This window comes from Canis aureus, chromosome 10, assembly GCF_053574225.1.
Source record: "Canis aureus isolate CA01 chromosome 10, VMU_Caureus_v.1.0, whole genome shotgun sequence".
In the NCBI taxonomy this organism is placed as follows: domain Eukaryota; kingdom Metazoa; phylum Chordata; class Mammalia; order Carnivora; family Canidae; genus Canis; species Canis aureus.
Window position 1 is genome coordinate 15,911,172 of NC_135620.1, and position 24,217 is coordinate 15,935,388.

At 41.8% G+C, this 24,217-nt stretch overlaps 1 long non-coding RNA gene across 2 annotated transcripts in view; it reads left to right on the forward strand.

The window, feature by feature from the left end:
• Positions 1 to 23,118, forward strand: part of LOC144322015 (uncharacterized) — a 46,824-nt gene extending 23,706 nt beyond the window's left edge. The window contains exons 2-4 of one of the 2 annotated variants that reach the window (XR_013387577.1): positions 17,240 to 17,308; positions 19,311 to 20,370; positions 21,884 to 23,118. This is a non-coding gene — a long non-coding RNA (uncharacterized LOC144322015). The remainder of the gene's footprint in view (positions 1 to 17,239; positions 17,309 to 19,310; positions 20,371 to 21,883) is intronic. The other variant, XR_013387578.1, reaches the window with a different exon arrangement.
• Positions 23,119 to 24,217: the final 1,099 nt, after the last annotated feature.

Consider the following 24,217-nt stretch of genomic DNA (forward strand, 5'->3'; position numbering starts at 1 on the left):
GCCCTGCTAAAACAACTTTCTCATTCCCCTCTCTTCCTCTTCCTCCCCTACCTGTTCGCCATCAATTTCTCCACCCACACCCCCTCACCCCACCCCTCCTCCTCCCCATGCCCTGCAGTGAGTCTAGGTGGCCATGGCATAGTTTGGGTCACTGACGTTTAAGTGGAAATTGCTGGGTAGAGCTTCCAGCAAACTCTTTAGAAAGGACAGTGACGTAGCTGGTGGCTGCCCTTTGCCTTCCCCTCCTGCTTGAAATAGGGCATGTGGTTGGAGTGTAGTAGCCATCCTGGCACCCCCATGAGATGAGCTGACCCTGAGCACATGCTGAGCATAATAGAAAAAAAAGCCTGAATCCCAATTAGCTGCCTGGAGTAGCAGCTCTGAACAGCTCTCTTCCAGACTTTGGTTACATTAAAATCACAAAAATCATGATAATCATACCCCAAATTTATTTGAGCTTTCTCTTTTCAGCTTCCTGTTACTTACAGACAAGTTTACTTCCTATTCACAGGAATATTTTAGAGCAGAAAATTCAAAAGCAAAATACACTAGAGTCTTTAATGAATGGCATTTCCCTAGGCTAACTTGCTTAATTATAAGGATGTTTAGTTAATATACAAATTATGAAGCTTGAAATAATTGGCTCTGATCAGCATCCTCATTATTATCATTAAAGAGATTTTTTATTCAGAACTCATTTGCATGGGGAAGCTTGCTCAGCTATTTACCTGGTGAATGGTTTTCTATATTGGAAGCCTCTCTCAGGCTTGGAAATCATTGAGGAGAGTCTGCAGGCTTCGGGATGATTATAGGAAGGGTAGAGTTTTAAAGATGAGTGACTTTCTCGGAGATGTCACAGCATGTTGAAGCTGTTTTCATGAAAGTTGTTACAAATGATCTCTAACGAAGACTAGTTATTTGTGAGATTTGATAAGATTGAATATCTTTATATATTAAGGCAAATTCAAGCTTGTCACATCATTATATGGTTTGTAATAATGTCATTTTCATCCCGATTCCCATACGCTTTCTGAGGGGGACAGAAAATGATGGAGTTCCACTGATCAAGCCAAGAATTTCTTCTCACTCTGGGCATGCCCACGGGTGTTTCACATTGTGAACATTGTCTGTTCTGTTTCTTGAAAGAGGGGGAAAGGAGTTGAGGGCTGCTTTATACACAAAGAACAAGACTCCCTAATGAATACCTTCAGGAGTGGTACCCGGGCAGCTGACAGAAGCTCTGTTCTTGGGATTTTCAGTGGGCCTGGTTGGGGGTGGCTTGTAACCCTTCAGGGACATATCTTTATCTCAAGGACGAAGGCTTGGAGCTTTCTATGTTTACCAGAAGTGGCGTGAAATAAAAAGTTGAGAAACACAGCCGAAGAGCCTTCATACAATATGTCTCTCTTGGCTTATGTCCAGTCCAAAGAGTTGGCAGCGGTGGCCTGAATCTTCGCTGAATTGAGAAATTTCGTGAGGCTGTATTCGGGCCCAGTGGGGAGTGAGTACAATGATTGTCTTCCTGGCCTTTGGGCATGGCACCCCTTGTCCCAGTGCCACCTCCTTACCTTCAGCTGACTAGGGCACTTATGTTGGAGTCATTTCCATTAGCTTGTGTAAACAACCTTGACCGATCCCTCTGCAATGTCAGTATATCTTAGGCGCCATATAAATCTGTGTTTCCTTCCCATCTGAATTAGCTGGGATTAGTTTCTACTACAAATACTGGTGAGCCCTCAAACAAGCAATGGCTTCAATAATATTCCATTCTCTTTTAAGTAAACCAGATCTGGAGGTATTGAGTCAAAGGCCCTCATAGTTCCTTCTAGTTTTCTGCCCCTTTTCCTGGGGGGGGGGGGGGGTGTCTACATTTTCATACTTTGTACCATAGGATGAAGAAAGACAGGAAAGAAGCTTACTCTCTATCTTGCAAGGAAACTTTTTGTACATACCACATAACATTTTGGTTTTATGTCACTGGCCAGAAGGTCCTCACATGGTCATCTCGAACCATAAGAGAGGCTGAAAAACAGAGACCTACCTCTGAGCTCTTGGGTGCACTCCTAGTGAGTCAGGATTCTGTCAATATATAAAGGGGTAAGGGGATCCCTGGGTGGCTCAGCAGTTTAGTGCCTGCCTTTGGCCCAGGGCACGATCCTGGAGTCCTGGGATCGAGTCCCACGTCGGGCTCCCGGCACGGAGCCTGCCTCTCCCTCTCCCTCTGCCGATGTCTCTGCCTCTATGTCTATCATAAATAAATAAAATCTTAAAAAAAAAAAAAATATATATATATATATATAAAGGGATAAACTACTGGGAAGTGCTAGCTGTTGCTGCTGCCATTTGCAAATCATTTTAATTGTGGGCACAGTTATCTATAAATGCACTGATTTCAACATATGGGCTGTAACCCTTGTCCCACTTAGCACCTGAAATGCTTTGTCCGCTTCCAGGGGATTTATGGAAGCCAGATGGCGGCCAGTTACCAGCCATAGGGGTGGAAGTTTTCTCTACTGCTTTTGTTGATCTTGATTCTATAGATGACAGGGCTCTCATTTATCTTTTTTTTTTTTTTTTTTTCTCCCAGGCCCCTTTCCATTTAGTGGAATTGCTTTGCAGATAGGATACATGCCTCCTCCTGTCATGGAGGATGCTTGTTTCTGAAGACTATCAGAGTGTTCTTCAAGCATAGATCCCTTTGTAGGGCACATTCCAGTAGCTCAATCATGACAAGGACTATAAAGCTTTGGTTTCTATCTGAAGAAGCAAAAGGCCATACCAGTGAAAAGTAGTATAAAGTTTCTAAAATCTGGTTGGATAAAGAAGGCCATCCTAGGGATTATTCGTGGCAATTATTAGGCAGAAGAGATGCTTTCATTTCAGGGAGAGTGATGACATCCTCTTGCTGCTGCCCCAAAGTGCCAGAATTCAAGAGCTTCTTCTTCTTCTTCTTCTTCTTCTTTTTTTTTTTTAAGGTTTGTTTGTTTGTTTGTTTGAGAGAGAGAGAGAGAGAGGGAGAGAGCGCGTGTGAGCGAGCACAAGCAGGGGGTGGAGAGAGAGAGAAGCAGACTCCCTGCTGAGCAGGGAGCCCGATATGGGTCTTTATCTCAAGACCCTAGGGATCATGACCTGAGCCAAAGGCAGATGCTTAACCAACTGAGCCACCCAGGTGCCCCTCAAGAGCATCTCCTTATGTGACTCTATGGAGGCCCATCAGTGAGAAGTTATAATTCTCTAAATAACTGGACTATTTCATTCCAGATTTCCTGAGTTCTCCTAAGAGTAGATTTTGGTATTTAAAATATTTATTAGTTACAGTTCTACTCCTAGACGGGATAGAATTTCAAGAATAGGTCAAGGTATGAAGAAGTGCTAATTCTGAGAATAATGGTACTATATGTACCCATCAAGAAAACAAAGAAAAAAATATTCTCTGATTCATTCAACTCTTGAGAGAATCCTAGTGGTGTAACTTACTTGTTTTGGATGTTTTGGATGGAAGAATACATGATTCAGTGGGATGGGACTTTAGGAGATCCTGCTATCTTAAGGGATTATGAGTCTTTTTATTTTATTGTTAAGTCCATGAGACTGAAGGGACTACATTGTCACAAGAGTAGAGATATGCTTTAACAACTGCTCGACAATTCCCATATGGCTCTCTTTAATTCACCTCAATTCAGTTCACTGCAATAAATCAATGGAATTCAATTTAATTAAACACTTATCAGTTCTATGGAGGGGGTACAAAAAGAGACCATTTTATTTAGGAAGCACACATACATGCACGTAAGATAAAAATATAAGACAGGCTATGTCTTAAAGCCAAGATGTTTGCAATAGGATATCATTTATTTGGATCACAGTATTGACTTCCAGTTGAATTTATCCCTAAAAGGAAGGAGAGTACTGAAAGACCATCAGGAAATGCCGCCTGATGGTAGATCTGGAAATATCACACTCCTTTGCAAAGGTGAAAATCTGAGTAAATAGTTATTTAGAAAGAAAAAAGTTAATACTCCATCAAAACTTTATGCACGCAGAATTTCATATACAAATTAATGTTGATGGTGGTTGTCGATAGGTTGGGGGATTTTAGTGCTTTTATCTTTTATATTTTCTGCATTGTTGGAATTATTTATAATAATGAACGTGTATTACTTATCTATTATAAAACTGTAAATGTAGCAGATGACATTTTTCAACATTGTTAAAGAAATCTGAGTATTAGTATTAGTATTAGTGGTAGGTCACAACCACCGCTTAATATTTTGTTGTTCATTCTTTTTAAAATTCTACCCAGAGCTCTAAAATAATTGAGAAAAGAAGTCCTATTAAAATAAATATAATGCAGGGTGCTTGGGTGGCTCAGTCAGTTGATCCTTCAACTCTTGATTTTAGCTCAGGTCATGATCTTGGAATCATGGGGATGAGCCCTGCATTGGGCTCCACACTTGGTGCACAGTCTGCTTGAGATTCTCTCTCTCCCTCTGCCTCTGCCACCCTCTCTCTCTCAAATAAATAAACACATCTTTTTAAAATAAGTATAAGCAAGTAATAAAATTTAATTTCCATTATTAGGTGGGGAAGAGGTATATATATTCACTGTGGCTTCTGGGCAGAATGTCCATGGGTTGCACCATGGCCTCGTTGCTTGGTTATCACCACTGAAATTGTGCAGCCTGGGTCTGGCTCGGTGTTTGGGGTTCTAGCAAAGTGCTGGACACTTTGTGTCTAGTGTTGGTGAATTTTTTTGACAAACTTGATAAGTTTGTAGGTCTTATTCATTTTAGTGGTAACTTCCAGCAGAGAGCATGACTTAAAAAAACAAACAAACAAACAAAAAAAAAAAAACCTCTCTATGCTAAAGTAAAACAGTAAGGAGAAAGGTTTATCAAAGCCCTACAGCAGAAAGACTCATCTAGGGCTTCCAAAGGCTCTTACTAAGGTTGATGAAGTAAAGTAACCCCAACTCTCACTCAAACCCAAATCATGGCTTTGCCACTTGCTAAGTGGTTCTCTTAGCTTCAGTGATCTGAAAAACAGGGTTGAAGATAGGTGTATCTACTTCAAGGAGGTGTTGTGGGAATTAATTGAGATAATGCATACAAAGAATCTTACATAATGCCTACTACAATGGATGTCAGCTAATAACAATGGTGGTGGTAATTATTTATACAATAATTTTGGAGGCCTTTTAAGGTCTCATTTATTTTTAATCCCTCTTGCTGAATCTACTGTAAATCTTCGCACAAAGTAGACCCCAAATTGAATGGGGTGAATTGATTGAAAAGTAAGAGAGGTGTTAATTAGATGGATGGATGTTTTCTTGATGAGTGCTAGCCGATACCTGGTTCTTGGGTGCTAAATGTCAAGGAGAGGCTCTCACAGAGAACAGAGCTAACTTAGGGCCGGATGCTAGTTACAATATGGCCTGCACCCTTCTCCCTCCAGTTAGGATGTGTGCTTCATGAAGCTGGTTGTATTTGTTTCTGAACCTGTTTAAGCAAGCTGTAATTGCTACTGTAATTATAAAATCTAATTAAAATTTATGTGAACCAATAAAATATGAAGTTGGAAAGAAACTTGTTATTCCAATGAAAACTAAGTTGAAAGCATTGAGAATATTTAGTAAAGATAAGGTGGTTGAGCAGGTGTAGTGGGGACAACTGTGAGTGTTGTAGGGAGGAGACCCTAGAAATCTAGAAATGGTTTGCATTTAGATTACTTCCTGGATGTGTTTAAGTTTCTCCTACACAAAAATAGATGAAGCATTCCAGGTGTGATTAAATAAGAAAGCCAGTGTTGGGGCACCTGGGTGGTTCAGTGATTGAGTGATTGAGCTGCTGCCTTTGGCTCAGGGTCCTGGGATCAAGTCCCACATCGGGCTCCCTGGAGGGAGCCTGCTTCTCCCACTGCCTATGTCTCTGCCTCTCTCTCTCTCTCTCTGTCTCCATGAATAAATAAAATCTTTTAAAAAAATAAAGCAAGAAAGCCAGTGATGAGGTCCCTGATCTCAGTTCTCTCTATTTTTTAAATGGCAAATAATGGGGCGGTTGGTGGTTCAGACATGTCCAACTCTTGATTTTGGCTCAGGTCATGGTCTCAAGGTCGTGAGATCCAGCTCTGGGTCAGGCTCTGCACTGAGTGTGGAGCCTGTTTGGGATTTTCTCTCTCTCCCACTTTCTCTGTCTCTCCCTACCTGCACTCTCTCTCTAAAAAAAAGGCACATGACTATTAAAGTATTTGAAATAGGGGCTGCCTGGATGGCTTAGCCAGTTAAGCATTAGCCTTCGGCTCAGTTCATGATCCCAGGGTCCTGGGATCGAACCCCACATCGGGTTCTCTGCTTAGTGCAGAGCCCGTTTCTCCCTCCTCCTCTGTCTGCAGTTTCCCCTGCCTGTGCTATCAAATAAGTAAATAAAATCTTAAAAATAAATATTTTCATGACCAAAAAATGTGTGTCTGTGCTAAACAATGACATTTTAAGCTTCACACCTGCCTGAGAATAGACAAGAATGATGGCATTAGGAGTATAGACTTTGCTGATTTGTGCTAAAACAACTTTACTTCTCTCCTAACCACCTCTCTCTAGCTGAATTTTGTAAGGGCAGATGTTTTCCATTGGATCTCATTGAGAAAATGCAGGACAATAGTCATGAGATTTCATAAGACTACGTTCCCCAGAGCATGACTGTTTGTGTGCCTCGCAGAGCTGTGGAGGCCGACTTCTCCCCCCTTTCTCTCTTCTTCTGTAGACCTGGGCTCTTTTGCATGCTGAGAACTCTTGTTCTGATGATGTTTTCATTCTTTTGTCCAAACCCTCATTCCACTCATCTGAGTTGGAGGCATCTGTGGTTCAAGAAAACATCCTAGAGCCACACTGTTGTCAATGGCTCAGCCCAACCAAGTTCTCTGCTGTGTCAGGATTTCCCACATGCTGTTCCCTTTCCTCGGCTTTTCCTCATGGTGTTAGCTAGTGAGCTCCCTGTTTTCATGAATTTGCACATTAGTGGGGAAAAATTTAATAAATAAACCACAGACCTCCAGGCAGGGCCGAGGGGCTGGAGACCAGCCTCAATCACCAGCGGCCAATGATTTAATCAACCATGACTTTGGAATAAAGCCTCCATAAAACCCCCAAAATGACAGGGTTCCGAGAGCTTCTGGCTTGGTGAATACATGGGGATTCAGGGCAAGTGGTGCGCTCAGAGAACAGAGAAGCTCCCCACACCTTGCTCTGTGTATCTCTTGCATTGGCTCTTCCTGACTTACAGCTTTTTATAATAAGCCTGTCATCCAGGGAGCAGTGGATTTCTCTGAGGTGTTGGAACTGGTCTAACAAATAAATTGAATCCAAGGAGGGGATGGTTGGAAGCTCTGATCCACAGCTGACAGATCAGAAACACAGGTGACAACCGAAACTTGTCACTGGCATCCTGTAGGACCGAGCCCTTAACATTCCAGGCTCTGCCGCTCTCTGCACGCAGATGGCGTCAAAATTGGAGTGAATTACAGGACACCCACCTGGGGTGGGGGAAAACCCATGCTCTAGAATTGGTGACCAGCATCATTAGCTGTTAATACAGATACTATGAAAGCTTTCATTTGTGGCGATTTTCTTTTCTTTTCTTTTCTTTTCTTTTCTTTTCTTTTCTTTTCTTTTCTTTTCCTCTTCTCTTCTCTTCTCTTCTCTTCTCTTCTCTTCTCTTCTCTTCTCTTCTCTTTTTCTTTTTCTTTTTTTACCTGGGGAGAACAAAACAAAATGTCACTCACAGTGCCATTTCCCATCATCGCCCGGCATGTCCCAAGTTTCTCTTATAAATTTTTTATGTGGGCAAGCTATAAAATTTGAGAAATGAAAGCAAGGACCCCTGCAACTGTTTGTTGATTGGTCTCACATGGTGTGTATTGCTGGGTCTCTGTGTGTCGCTAACCTCCATCAGCTATGTTTTCCTGAGGGTGGTTCAAGGCACAGTGCTGGTGATGTCACTCCTGCCACCTCTGCTGAGATCGGTGTGGTTCCAGTAAGTGATGCGTATGGTAGCAATTTGCATCATGCTGTGCGATCTGAAACTTCTCCAATGTGCACTTTTTACAGTAACTTAGATCCGAAGTCCTGCAGCCCCCATCCTTGTCTTAAGCCTCTCTCTTGCTGAAGTCTGATTACCTGGAGAAGAGGATGAACTTACTAATCAAAAATTCCCGAGTGGTCCTGGCACCAGGTCTTTATTTGGAAAGGGGTTCCAAATTTTGCTGGCTAATAAAGAGCACAGACGTAAAAACAAAAACTGTCACCGTTCACATCCACTATGTACACAAAGGTCTGATCGCCCGACACCCTGAATATTTATCAGAATTATAAGCAAAGGACAATGGCAACCAACTGGGGGCTCAGGCCTCTCTCTGTCAGTCTCAGTTCTGAAAAATTTCCAATGGCTTTCAAAAATTATGCCTTGATGAGTTTCAGGAATATGAGTTTGCGTGGTTTTCCCTTTTGAGACAGTCATCCCAGCATCGACATTTATAGACTGGAAGGCTTAACAAAGCGCTTGTTAGCAAACTTCTCAGTAATGATATCAACTGTGTGCTTTGACTAAAAATGGATGAAGCTGTGCTTTTGCTTTTAAAGGTCCGTGTGAAACCGGCCACACCAACTCATCTACTGTATGGAGTAGGATGTTTCTCAGTAGGAGCGTGAGAAACATTCCATGATAATTATGGTGGTGAAGATGACAAAGACTTCAGGGATACTGGTCAGGATTCAAATCATTAACTGGAGTTGGATGAAATTTCAGAATGTCGAAGACAAAAATTACTGAAATGGAATAAATGGAAGGCTCCCGGGTAATATTTGCCAAAACCAGAATATGCTGCCTTCTAGTTAATGATTTGAGTCCTGCCCAGCACCCCTGAGGTCATCAGCATTATCTTCATCATTGTGATTATTACTGAATTTCTCTCAAACTCACACAGAGAATGGCGGTCTAGTAGTAGGTGCTTTGGTGCATTCTATGGCTCTATATCCTGGCTTATTTAGAGCTTGTTAACGGTGTCATCTGGTTTTTAATTGGTCAGCTGTCAAACGCATGGAAAATACTGAATCATCTCCCTGAGCAAAATTGGTGCTTCTGAGCTTCAGACCTGAGTCTGCCGTGGGAATAAGACAGAGGCACGTGAAGCAGTGGGACTGGGACAAGTCAAAGGCCTCCCTCAATCCACTTAAAGTTCTTCATGTCATCAGGGTGACTCGCCTGTCACTGTCCATATGCTGCCCGAGGCAAAGGGTTAGAGCCGCTGATGGTGACATAGCCTACAGCAGCGGCTGCACCAATTACCTAGGAGTCACATTATATTTACAGTTTGGATGGATGGATGGACGGATGGATGGATGGATGGAAGAAGTTGCAGGTCAAACATCAGGTGTTTTGGTCAGACTTGGCAAATACAGAAATAAAAATATGACTATAACGGTTATTTAAATCTAAGCTACTATAATAATCTTCTGTCTATGCGCCCTTGAATATGTCCTTCTGTTTCTCAAGCTTTCTCCATAGAACAACTTCATGGGATTATATTCCACACAAGCCTTACCTTCCTCTAGATGCAGCAGGCTTCTGCGAGCCCTATCAGAGGTAGGGACAGAGGAGGAAGGAATGATAAAGGGAATTCAGGAAAGCGACTTAAGGACAATCTTAAAAAATGAATCCAAATAATGCGTAAGGGTAAAAGAGAGAAGAAAAAGAATGGAAAGTGTACTGAAAGCATCAACATGAAGAAAATGTAAAGAACAGAGAATGATAGCAGCAAAGGCTAGAGGAGGTCTTCAAGTATGTAGAAAGGAAAAGGGAGAAATAGTACATCAAAATGTAAGGCATTCTACCAAATGCCCGAGCTCTTCCATTCCCAGCTATTGTCCCAAGAGAACCAAATACATGTCCACACAAATGTTCACAGCAACATTATTCATAATAATGCAAACCTGGAAATAGCCCAAATAATCATCAACTGATGAATGGGTAAACAAAATGTGGTATATCCATACAATGGAATATTACTCAGTGGTAAGATGGAATAAGTATTAATATATACAACATGGATGAATCTTAAAAACATTGCACTAGGGACGCCTGGGTGGCTCAGTGGTTGAGCGTCTGCCTTTGGCTCAGGGCATGATCCTGGAGTCCTGGGATCGAGTCCCGCATCGGGCTCCCTGCATGAAGCCTCCCTCTGCCGGTGTCTCTGCCTTCCTCTCTGGGTCTCTCATGAATAAATAAGTTTAAAAAATCTTAAAACAAAACAAACAAACAAAAAAACCATTGCACTAAGTGAAAGAAGTTATTCGTATGTTTTATTTGTTGTATTTTGTACATATTATATTCATATGGAATGTCCAGAATAGCCAAGTCCAACACACAGAAAGGAGGTTGGTATTTAGAGCTGGGACAGAGAAGGTATAGGGAATGACTGTTTATGGGCATGGGATTTCTTTTTGGGGTGATGAAAATGTTCTAAAAGTAGACAGTGGGGGTGATTATACAACTCTCAAAATAATAGAAACCACTGAAACTTACACTTGAAAATATTGAACTTCATGGTAGGGGAATTATATCTCAATAAAGCTATTTAATAAAACCCCAGTGTACTATCTCTCTTCAATTTTCCCAGGTCTTCTGTAGGGATTGACCCTAATAGTAGATGAGTGGGAAGGAAAAGGGGAGCAAAAGAGGGGGTTGGGGGCTTAGAAGGATGAAGAAGAAACAGTGGAAGGAGGTAGAGAAGAAAAAGCAACAGAAGAAAGAAATTCTGTTAGGCTTGTTAAACTGCAAGGAGACAGACTCCAGTTAACTCAGCAACAGTCTCCACTGGGAAGGGAACACCTGCTGAGACCTTGAAAGGGCAGAGCCTTAGGCACAAAGCCAGCTCTTGCAAGCAGCCCTGCCGTCATGATGTTTCATGATGTTTCTACTTCCTGTGTATCTAATCCATTTTTTTCTCTAATATCTGCCTTTCTCTACCTTCTCATACCTTCAGCCTGTGTGTGACTGACGTACAATGGTTCTTCCCAACATGACTCTACCTCACCAAATCCTTAGTACAATCTTCGCCCTCTGCTTCTGTGGGTATATGATTTGGTCTCTGTTTCCTGATTCTCACGTTCCAAGAGAAGAACCCAATTTGTTCACCGCAAGTTTGCAAGCCAAAACCTGGAACATGGGATTACGGTCAACTAGCCAGTCTACCCTGACACCCCTTGGATCATGGGCCTATTTCTAAAAATATTAGCATTAGCTAGGAACAGAGCAGTGCACTTATCTGGTTCATAAAGGGCACAGTAGGTTGGAGGGAAGAGAGGGGGGGAAAGATGGGGCAATTTGGCAAAGGATATGGTGGATGGACAGTGGAAAACACTTCTAGCGCTGCAGGGAGAGAAGGAGTCCACGGGAGGCTGGAGATGGAAGCCTGTCAGTGTCCCCGCCAAATGATAACCATTCTTAAGAAATGTAAAGTTTTTGCTCCATCCACGACTCAGAGGAACAGTTATTAACTATGTTGGTGTATTGGTTTGGCCCTAACGTCTGTATTTTTGCCAGAAGAAAATTAGAAAGAGGATGCATTCAGTTCCTTTCCTCATTTTCTGAAGTTTCAAAATCTTCCTATAAACCCTCAAATAATTGAAAGACAATAACTAAAAAGACTTTAGAATGGACTCCAAGTAACTAATATTGAATATTTGCTAAATAATTTTTTTTTCTATTCTACTTCTTACCTCACGTGTCGTGGCCCAACACAATTATTGCATATAAAAACTACCACTTTGCAATTCTACTTCTACTTTGAGGTGTACACCCAGAGGAATTGAAAGTAGAGGCTCGAAGATGTACACATATCATATTCAGACAGAGACTCAGTGTTCATAAGAGCATTACTCACAATACCCAAAAGGTGGAAACAATCCAAATGTCCACCAACAGATGAATGGATAAAGAAATGTGGTATATACAGATGATTATTATATTAATAATAATATTTTGAGGCCTATTATTCAGCCTCAAAAAAGGAATGAAATTCTGATATATGCTGTAATATGGACAAATCTTGAAAATATTACACTAAATAAAAGAAGGCAAACACAAAAGAACAAATATTGTATGATTCTACTTATATGAAGATCTGGAAAGGCAAATTCATAGAGTAGAATAGAGACTACCAGGGGCTGGGGTATACCATAGATGGAGTGGCTTATAAACCGCAGAAACTTACTTTTTACAGTTCTGGAGGCTAGAAATCCAAGAGCAAGGTGCTAGCGTGCTCAAGGGAGGGCGCTCTTCTCTTCTAGGGCACAAATTTCTCCTAGTAACCTCACATGGCAGAAGGGGGCTATGGAGCTCTCTGGGGACACTTTTCTAAGGGTATAATCTCGTTCCTGAGGGTTCCACCCTCATGATCTCAGCATCTCCCACAGGCCTCACCTCCTAATACCATCACACTGGGAATTAGGATTTCAACATATGAATTTTTTTTTCAACATATGAATTTTTAAGGAACACAACATTCAGATCATAGCACGGGGGTGGTGGAGGAGAGAATGGGGGATCTTCTAATGGATAGAAACTTTCTGTTTAGGACGATGACAAAGTGCTGGATATGGAGAGTAGTGGTGGTCACACAATATTATGAATATCCTAGAGGCCCTGAATTGTACATTTGAAAATGGTAATTTTATGTTATGTGTATTGTGCCATTAAAAAAGAAAGAACAGGAAGGGCAACAAAAACTGTATTTTGCATGAGTGTTTCTTGGTGAAAATAATTTCATTTTTTTCATGAAATCATTCAAAAGTTCTAATTCTCACCAGATCTTCTTACAGAGACGTTGAGGTAGAAATAAGGGACAAGGTGCCCCCATCCCCACCAGTAATGACTCTGTTGCCTCATGAACATGGGGTGTAGCGACACAGAGACCTTTTTTTATCCACACACAATAATCCCCTTCAGTCTGGTCAAAAGATCAAGCCCTGCATGAAATCTTAGTCATTACGTTACTGTTAAAACATCAAAACCGCTGTGCATAGTAACATCTTTCTTTTGGGAAAAAAAAAAAAAAAAAAAAGAAGACTTGTTTCATAGCCCCTCACCCCCATTTTTGTTTTTATATACCATGATGCTGGGGAGGCTTATATGAAGTTGTTCAACACACGTTTTAAGTTATGAAAACAAGGAGCCACACGAATCAGGCGGAGGGTAGGGGTTTCGGGTCATCCCCCCATCCCTGGTTCTATGCCACCACTTTCCCTTGAAAGATGTGGTTTTCTTGTAATAGAAATGAAATATCACTCTCTTAGATCTGGTTTCGGGCTCCTAACTAAAGAGGCCCTTTGTGGACAAGGAATAGTAGTAGCTTGAAAACTTAAAGGTGGGGAGGATGTGATGTGGCTGTGATGGCGGGGAGGTGGTGATGCGATTCCGTGCAAGGTGTCTCCCCTGCCCTCCGCTGGGCTGATGCACCTGTGCTTTTAAAAACTTTTTAAAAATTTTTATTTATTTATGATAGTCACACAGAGAGAGAGAGAGAGGCAGAGACACAGGCAGAGGGAGAAGCAGGCCCCATGCACCGGGAGCCCGACGTGGGATTCGATCCCGGGACTCCAGGACCGCGCTCTGGGCCAAAGGCAGGCGCCAAACCGCTGCGCCACCCAGGGATCCCCGCACCTGTGCTCCTACAGCGGAGCCGGCGCATCTGGACCTTCCCTGCGCCCGGCCCGCCAGCACCACCTCATGCATCTGGGAGTGGTAGAGCTGAAGCACTTTATATTTGCTACGAATTTTCAGGATGGTTATTTTTATGATCTTTTTTGCACACGTTCCTGTGCTGTTGTTCACGTTCTTGTGGAAGCATCTACCGGGCAACGAGCCTCTGGGAGCTCTTCCCCGTTCCCAATCTCTCTCTCTCTCTCTCTCTCCCTTCCTTTCCACCCTGCCCAGGGCCAGATAGCACTTTCCTGCGGGGACCTTCTTAAAGTCCCCGCACAGCTCTAGCAAACGAGGGCTGCCGCAGCGTTTGGATGAGAACGTCTAGCGCGGGCTCCCACGGACCCAGGCGTTGCTGGCGGTTAATTGGCAGCCGGAAGGACGTGGTCTCCTGGCGGAGTGAGAGGGAGGGCGAGCCCTGTGGGTTGCATTTGGGCCGAGATAAAACAGGTTTTTATTCAGTACTCATGGAGAGAGCGTAATTAACCTTTTAGAAGTTTAAGGATGATCAAATTGTTATTCATTTTGCAAATGAGAAGAGAGAGCTTCCCTTCCTGCCAGCAAAATGCCAGTGCAGATTTCAAGGTCACTGGATGATCTCTTTGAGGGAAAAGAAAGCAATAAACACACACACACACACACACACACACCCAAACCCACAGATTGAGAAATGTCACCATGAAAACAGGCAGGAATGAAAAGGAACAAATGTTCTTTTCTATCAAGCTCCACAGTAAAAATCAGAGCTAATGTGTGCGGCACATTCACATGGGCCTATTGGATCCTAATGGTGCTGCCCTTGTCGGAGAAAACAGAATATACGACTCCAGCTGGTGACTCCTATGCTCTGGTAGGGCCTCATGATTTCTTAGAGGGTGGGGGAAGGGTTTTCTGAGGCCCAGGCATGCTTTAAAGAGGGCGTGCAGAACACTGCTACCACATGAGAACTCTGTGGGGTGAATAATGAACTCGAGTGCTTCAGGATTTTTTTAAGAAAGGATTTAGCCAAGTCTATGCATGAAAGGAAGTGGTTTTCACTAGGCATCATGCTTTAAAGATGACTGTGCTAGTTATGTGGATGACCTTATTTTGCAACTATGCGCTTTGCCACATCACAAACACCACTTTATCCACTTTGCTTAGGAAAAGGACACTGCGGCGATGCTCTTTTCTTAAAGACAAGACAAAACAACGACTCTGGAAATTGTGTGATGATTTCAAACATACAGAAAAATTGCAGATCACAAATAACAGTACGAAGTAGACCCTTGAAGCAGATTCACTAGTATTTAACATTTTTTGCCTCATTGGCTTTAATATTCTCTCCCCCTCATATGTTATATAGATATTTTTCTCTTTCTATTTATATATACATTATATATCTATTATATATACTATTTATATACTTACTCTGTTGCTTAATGAGCACATGGGATAAAGTCACGCATAATACATATATAGGCATATAATTATTATATGATTGATTTTCCTGAACCATTTGAGAGTAAGATGTAGACAGAGTGTCTCCTTACCCCTAAATATTTCATTGTGTATTTTCTAAGAAGAGGGATATTTACTCACATAACAATGGCACAATGATCAAAATGAGGAAGTTGAACATTGATACACCATTATCTAATCTACCGATCTTTATTCAAGTTTTTCTAATGGCCCCAAGGATGCCTTTACAGTCATTCCCACCCACTTTCCCCCTTCAGAATCCAATATTAGGATCTTGCATTTCACTTAGTTGTTTTTTTTAATTTAATTTTTTTTCACTTTGTTGTTATGACTCTTACTATCCTTTCATCTGGAATGTGTCCTTAACCTTTCATTGTCCTTCATGATATTGTTTTGAAGGGCATAGATCATTTATTTTGCTCCATATCTCTCAGTTTGGATTTATCTGATATTTCATTATCATTAGATTCAGGATATTCATTCAACCCTTTGAATTCATAATAAATTTATATATATATTTTTTTTTTTTTCAAGAGCACAAGGTAAGTGGTAAGGGGTATTGTGTCCTTTTCACATGATGCATTCATCCTGCCATTGGTGATACTAAAAGGGGTAAGTTGTGCTTGCCAGAGTTCTCCATTGTTAAGCTGTTCTTTTCCCCTTTATAATTAATTAGGAAATTGTGGGGAGAGTCTCTTTTTCCTTTGTTGGCTTTGCTCTAAGAAAAACAAGCTGCTGGAAGCTGTTCTCAGGTATTTTAAGAGGAGGCCAGATAAGATTTCTTAAATAGTTTAGAAAATACGTTGACTACATGTAATTGGATTTTATTTTTTCTTACTCTTTGGTGTACAGCCCTGCACAGAATCAATCAGGACTCTTTCCCTTCTACCACCGTATCTGAAACTCCAAGCTTATTATCCGTTGACAAAATAATCAAGAAACTACCCTCCTCTCCACACCACTTTTGTGAGGGGAATGTGACAGTTATGCAGAGGAAATCTTCAAGTGGAATAGGAATGAGGAAAGAGGGGGAAGCACATAAATGTTAAGTGCGTAATAATGTCTATTTACAAGGTCTTCCCAACATAAATTAGACGTGCACAAATTCTACTTGGCCCTTTCAACCTATAGGGGTCCTAAGTCATTCATTTCTCACTGTCAAAGTTACTCCTACTTCCTTCTATTGTTTTCCATTTCACTGGGAACAGTGGTATCTTCCTGCAGGAAACATGCTCCATTAGGCTGACACAAAGTTTATTATCAGTTTCCTCAAATTGTCTTAGTCATATTCATTGTCCGAGAACATTTCGAAAAGTAAATAGTCTCATGGAGATGCTGGAGGATGGAAAAAATAAAGTAAAGCCAGTTTCTACACATTTGCTAAAGGAGGACATGCCTGGGTGTGTGATTTATGTTGTCTGTAGATCAAACTCAGTGCTGAGGAGAAACAGAATTCCTGGCCCTGAGGCCTTGAAGTTCTCCAGCAGGTCCTCATGAAAAAACACACTTAAAAAAAAAAAAAAAAAAAAAAAGATTTTATTTATTTATTTATTTATTTATTTATTTATTTATTTATTAATTAACTTAAGAGAGAGATGGGGGTGGTGTGGGGGGTGAGGGAGGAAAGGGGAGGAGTGGAGAGGGGAGAGGGAGCATCTCCAGCAGATTCTGTGCTGAGCTCAGGCGCCCATCACAAGGTTGGAACCTACAACCCTGAGATCATGACCTGAGCCGAGACCAAGGGTTGGACATCCAACCGACTGAGCTATCCAGGTGCCCCAAAGCACACTTTATAATGAAGTAAAGAATGCCCCTGACAACACTATTTACAGGAAACCAGAAAGTAAGTTATAGGGCTGTTTCTTACGAGGACTCCCCATGTGGCTGGTTGCCTAATACCAAAGCACAGTGGGTAAAAAGAAATCACAGGGCTCGTGACTATGCTCTCTGTCATCTGGTTTATTTCAAGGTTAACTTGCAGAGTATCTAAAGCAGTATTTTCAAATGTCCTTTTTTATCTCCCTCAGCCATGTCCTCGGATCTGTCAGATGGGAATGATAAAGCTTTCTCATTGATGCCATTGAGGGTTGTATGAGGTAAGCCAATGGGAGCCACAAAATACAAAGCCAGTCAGTAAATGCTGGAGGGAGAAATTAACAAATGGAACTTGCTGCTATTATTTTTGTTTTTCAGGGGGGAAAAAGGAGGGTGGTGGTGGGACTGAATGAATAATCAAGGCTCCAAACAGAACAACATGTGCACAATAATTTAGCCGGAAAAATCTGTAAGCAGTTTTACCACTCCATGACCTGTGTCTTTGGAAATGACAAACTAGCAAATGTCTAGTTTTGTGTAAATTATCTTTCTAGTAAACCAGGAAAAGCAGGATATAAAACACACCCCTAGGTGACTTAGTAAGTTTGCTATTTAGGGTTCTTGGCTATAACCCAGTCATGTTCCAGCTCTGGTGCTGGAAAAGCACACTCTTTGAGTGCAGAACTGGAACAGCCCACATCAGCACCATCTGGGAACTTCTTAGATATGCAAACTCTCAGCCTTATCTTAGATCTACTGAATCAGAAACTAGGGGTGGGGCCCAGGAATTTGTTTTAACAAGGCCTGCAGATGATTCTGGTACTGGCTAAAGTTTCATCATTAAAAAACAAGGCTAATCACCTACCGAGGCCTCTCCCAGAATATGACCAACAAATAAATAAATAAAATCCTGTTTTTGTATGGAAGAATGCTTATTTTTCCTCCACTATGGAGAAGTAGGAGGCAAAGCATCCAGTTTATGGTTAGAGTGACATTAAGATATATTATCAGGTCAAAAAAATTATGATGAAGAGGGATCAGACTATATCTATCCCTTATTTATCCCAATGGAAAGTACTATACCTTTTGACTCTGCCTTAATATTGGCTTAGCCTAAAATTTAGGTTCAATCCTAGGACTCTTAAGATTATGACAGGAACTCAAGGCAGATGCTTAACTGACAGCCACCCAGGAGCTCCCCAACCCCACTTTTTAGGACTACACTAGTACATATAGGCAAGATAAGCTCTGAGCAGACCTTATTCTGGTTATTTATTTATTTATTTATTTATTTATTTGTTTATTTATGATGCTCAGTCTTGCCCTGAATCCTCAGGCTGCTAAGTACTATACATACTTCAGATTCCCACATTGAGTTAAGGGCTCTTGTGGAGTAGATATTAGAATGCAAACCAGAGAGAAGAAAAGAAAGAAAAAGTTGTGGTGAGGGTGAGTAAGGAAAGGGTAGTACTTTCAAATTTCATAATAGACAAACCATTCAGTCAACTTGAGGAAGAAGGACCTGGCTCTACCATTGCCCCCAGAACCCACATCCCCCTTGAGTCAGACTGCCAGGGTCAAGGATAAAAACGCAGATGGTGATGACCCTGTATACATAGGGGCCTCATCAGGTGCAGGCTTTAGAGACAAGATCTTTAATCATAGTCTCCTGCAACGTGGGAAAAAGTGGGGAACTCTCTAAATCTAATTGCCTTTCCATTTAGGCTAAATGTTCGATAGTAAATTTTAGAAAAAAACAGATTACTTTTAGCTCTAAATTTGGCTCATTTAGCTAAATGTCATATCCATTTCAAAAAAGAAGAATGAATGAGTTGATATCTTCAAACTTGCAGTAGGCTTTTAGGTTTTCCATTTTTAAAAACTTATTTAGTTTTTACAATATGAAAATTATAGACAGAGTGACATTTAAACCTTTGCTTTTCATAGCATTTCACACTTACACCATTTTAAAAGACAGCTATTAACATTTACAAAAATCTTTCAGAAACCAAATGTTCTAACATGCAGAATTCCAATTATACTGTGTAAGAGGGTTATCAACCATTCTTCTACAAGAATACTTTGAAGTGTCTGGTATTAAACCAAGAGCTAAAATGTCAGTTGCACATAGACAATAAATTAGGGTTTATAAAATCTTGTAAGATTTATTTAATATTACAATTTTGACCTTTAGGCTGTCCTCACCATAGCTTACTTAACTTTCTCTCTCTCTCTCTCTCTCTCTCTCTCTCCCTCTCTCTCCCTCTTTCCCTCTCATCCCAGGAATTTTACTTGAATGTTAAACAAAGGTTGTGTTGCAAGTTATGTGAAGTTATGTGACTCATTCATGCTCTGGATGAATGCTTCCCACGCCTCCCCAGCTCCTCCTGTTTGGGGTTTGGAATCCTGAGAGGCAATGCCCACTTCTTTACACAGCACACAAGTGGGGCTACTGCTGGAATGCTCATCCTCTGTGTGGAATGCTAATGGGGGGCAGCCTGTTCCAGGAGCAGGAAGGCTGTCTAGCTCTTGTAGGACTGACATTTGAAGACAAGCCTGAGGATATAGGACCTCTCTCAGAATTCTCAACTGCTTAGCCAGAGAGATAAAAGACAGTGGTATTTACATTTATTGTGCTAACGATTTTGGGATGAGATGCACCAGAATTTGCAAAAAAGAGCGATCAAAAGAAATTCTGATCATTACCATTGAGTTGAGGAAGAGTCAGGAAATTTCCAATCAAGGATGGACTCCAGCCCAGGGTCCATGCCTTTCACATCTTACAGAAGGCTCCTACAAGCAAATCATGCTCATTATTGGGCACTGTTCCCAGAACCATGGCCAATGTGGAAGGGAGAGAGGAGATGTCAGAACACAGAAGTGACTAGTTCACCATCTTGGTCTGGCCTCGCTCTTGGCAGAACTGAGAATTTTCTTTTCCCCCTGCATGTCTGAAAGGAGCTAGAGAGAACCACAGTTTTTCGGAAGGCTGTTTTTCACCCACTAAATAGGTCTTAAGAATATCAGCAAACACGTTGAGAGCATTTCTACAGACCAGACTTCATCCTAACCTCTTTACATATTCACGCCTCATAAGGACTCCAGGATTTACTGATGAGGAACCAAGACACAGGAGGTTGAAGCAATTTGCTCAGGGTCGAACAGCGCGGGGCCGGTGGAGTCGTAATTTGCACACAGGCAGTCTGCCTCAAGCCTTGCTTTATGGACGGCCAGGTTCCTTCTGAGAAACCCCCTATTCAAGGTGGGTTAAAAAAAACGACACCAGCCTATTAATGCTCTCACATTTTTTACCAACAATCTGCGAAGTTACAAATGACCCGAGGTAAGGTCATATACTTGAGCCTTTATAGAATTCATTCTGTCACCTGCTTTTGAAAGCAGCTTTGTGCTGAAGCCAAGAGCAACAAGCTCAATCTAATAGCGAGGAATTGCTTAAGTAAGTGGTTCTCTGCAGCCAACTGCCAAGTCAGAAGCCTGTGAGCAACCTGCAGCTGATGCATTAATGACACTCCTCATTTGCAGCAGATAGGACTTTTTTTTCCTATATTTTTGTTAAACAACATATGTGACATATTGTGTGAGCACATTTCTGGATGTTAGCTTCCGAGATCTATCTGTGTAAAAAATAGATCAGTATTCGTGAACCCAGAGAAGGGTATCACCCACTGCTAGCCTACATTTTATGATTGTAGGACAAATCAAATTCCATTTCAGTGAAAGAGATTCAAAGACTTCTCACTTGCAGCTGATGGGCCACTTATTTTAAGCAATATTCCATCTAGCAAAATTCTAATGTAGCCATGGAATTGGGTCATTTCCTTGGAGTCCACTGAAAGGTTGGCACTATACACATAATCACCTACCATCCATTCATATTGATTCTGATCTACTTAGGATTCTATTAACTATGCAGTGATTTTAACCCCTTACATATTTCTCTCAGATCATCTATGTACTTAGGACACTGGGTGACAAATACTCTATGTATGAATGAATTAACTTTGTATGAAATAAATATTTTCCTGTTTCCATGCCTTAAAAACAAACACCTAGGTTTGCCTGGCTGGCTCAGTCATCAGAGCATGTGATTCTTGGTTTCAAGGTCACGAGTTCAAGCCCCACATTGGGGGTAAAGCTTACTTAATAAAAACCAAAAAAACCCACAACAGGGGCACCTGGATGGCTCAGTGGGTTGAGCGTCTGCCTTTGGCTCAGGTCATGATCTGTGTCCTGGGATTGAGCCCCATATCTGGCTTCCTGCTCGGCGACAGGTCTTCTCTCTCTCTCTCTCAAACAAATAAAATCTAAAATAACAATGAAAACCAAATACCTACTTCTTTTTGATAACTGCTAATAAAATGGCAGTAATTGTGGTTCTTTTTCTGTCACTTGATATTATGTTGCCTTTTCTGAAATAAGCAAAATGCTATTTTCAGGAATAGGCCAAAAATAACGGGAAAAGAGAAGTGAGCTCACAGTGGGAACTCTTAGGGTCCTTTGGAAGGCAGTGATCACACCAGGCCTTTGTTATTTAATTTGGACTTCACTTTCAAAACACTGGCCTTTGCACTTGGCAAGAGGCCCTCTTTCAGGTAAATTCTATCATTTTCTAGACTTTTACCTCTAGCGCTAAATACAAATGTAGGATGACAGGAATAAATGTCATTTATCTATAGGCAGAGTTTATTTCATGAAGCCATTGACAAAGAAAGAAATGAAAGCTGCTAGTATTTTTCTTTTCTTTTTTTTTTTTAAAGATTGAAATCTGAGTCTTGGGCATAAATACTAACACAAGTTAATGATTTCATTTACTTATTTATTTCACATTTATTTAGGCAATCATGGAGGAAACCAGGGAGCCATTTCAACAAGTTCGAGGGAGAATTTTTTGCTAAGGTTACATTTCTAGATCAGAAATGTGCAAACGGTGGCCAGACTGGCCTCTTTCATGGTGATGAAGGAAGAAAGCCAGCTGAAACTCCATTCTAGGCAGAATTTATGGGTCTGTTCACAAGAATTCTTTTGCATCACCATCACTTGTCTACAAGGTACAGAGATGCAACAGTGCTCCGAGACAAAGACTAGAATCAGAATCTGGGAAGGTGGGATCGAATCAATGCATTTCCCCTGGAAGCACAGTGTTCCCCTCACTTAGCCTTATGTCCCTATGGAAAACCAGAAAGGGAATCAGAAACGGACCTCTCTGTTTGCCGGCCATCTGAGCAATTGCAAAACTCTAGTTCAGTTCCTCATTACCGCATTACTTGTCACCTGTGTAGGTGCAGAAGCTTCCTTGCCTGCTCTCTCTTCCTCCAGACTCCTCTTCCTCCAGTTCCTGCGACATGCTGCTGACAGTTTGATCTTCTTTGGGCACTTCTGTGATCGTCACAGTCCCCTGAAAAACTGTAAGTGGTTCCCTGCTGCCTGCAGATAATATTGGAAAGTTCTAACCTGGTCCCCCAGGATTTAACCCTGTATCTGTGAAGGGTTCCACGTGGCAAGTTACAGAAACCGACTCTGGTTGATTTAAGCAAAAAAGGGAATTTCGAAAAAAGGATATTGGGCAGCTCACAAAATTGCTGGGAGGGCTGGAGAACCAGGCTCAGAAGCTTCTGCTGCCAGAACACATTTTCAAAATCCTGCCGAAGAACTGGTTGGATGAGGACACCACAGCTGCTGCCACCAAACACTAGAAGAGGTAGTTCCCATCCCTGACACTCCTACCTTCTCCTGCAGCCACCATTCCAATGTGTCCAAAACACAAAATTCTGTGTCATCAGTGATAGTCTGAATTTTTTTTTTTTGTCCTGTCCCTGCTTCTTACAAGTTCCCTATTCAAAAATCCAGTGGGTGAGTGCCTCTGTCTGGTGGACCTTAGGTCATTTGCCCATGCCCTGGCCGCACGATAGCATGGGAAAGAGCAGCTGGAAGATGGGTCATCTTTAACGGTAGGTGGCATCTGCCTCCTTCCATGACTCAAAAATGGTGAATTCCAGCAAAGAAACAGGGAATTCCTCCAAGGAAAATCTGGGTGGTTCAGATGCTGGGTAAATGGTTAATATTCACTACACACGTTCACTCTTGTCTTGCTGATCTATGTCCCGCAACTCACACTCCTAGATCCTACACTCCAAAAACCCCAACAAATTGTCCAATTACTGTTTCATTTAGCAACATCTAATGATACCTATATGCTCAACACTGTGCTGGGTAATGCAAATAAAGAAATGACGGATACATCCAGGAGATTAATCCATGCAGGGGCACATACAGGTAAGAAGGCAATTAGGATCTGGTGCTGCGAGACAGGTAAACTCAAGATGCTTTGGGACCGCCCATGAAGGGCACTCATTCTGGATGGAAGAAATCATCACCTGGTTGGAGTGGCCATTTCTTCCCATCTGTCCAGACGAGTGGGAACAGGTCGTGCTGCTTGTGCCTTTCTACCTTTTCCCATCATCCATGAAACCATGCTGCTGACTCTTCTCTCCCCCCAGCACTACCCAGGTGCTGCTACTGGCAAGTTTACTGGAATCCCCAGCTGGTCCATCTTAGCTTAAACTACCTTCCGAATTTGCCACTAGCATGCTCCTGCAGGATGGAAGGGACTCAGCTCTACTGCTTTCTTGTGACTCTGGAGAGGTGATGGTTTTCCTACTCATCATCTCCTACACTGTCTATCCCTCTACTCTTCTACTGCTCAGTTGTAGTTCAGCTTGTTTCCAGAGAAGCTGCCCTCCTCAGCAGCCTGATCACGGAAACTTTGCTTAGGCAGCCTGGAGAGGAGCATTGACCTGCCCCCAGCCTTTAAAATGACTTGTGACGTTCCATCTTTCTGCTTGCTTGCTGACACGTCGGTATTTTTGCCTACCTTTGGATAAGTGGATGACTTTCGGCAATCCCAGTTAAGATAGTCTTAATGCTCCCTTCATCCAGGAGCTGCTGTGATTTTAACGAATTTTTTCTAGACACCATAAAAAGTGGGGCGTGATATTTCAGTTCTCAGAGCATGGTTTCGGAACACCTAAACTATATATAGTGTCATGGGCCAGCTTGACAGTTGGATGCTGGCCTGGAAATACTAGCTTCCTGCTGACAGCACTGTCTTCCTGCATTTTTTTTTCACCACTCCTAACTTTGCTATTAGTGAGAGATCCAAAAATACATTG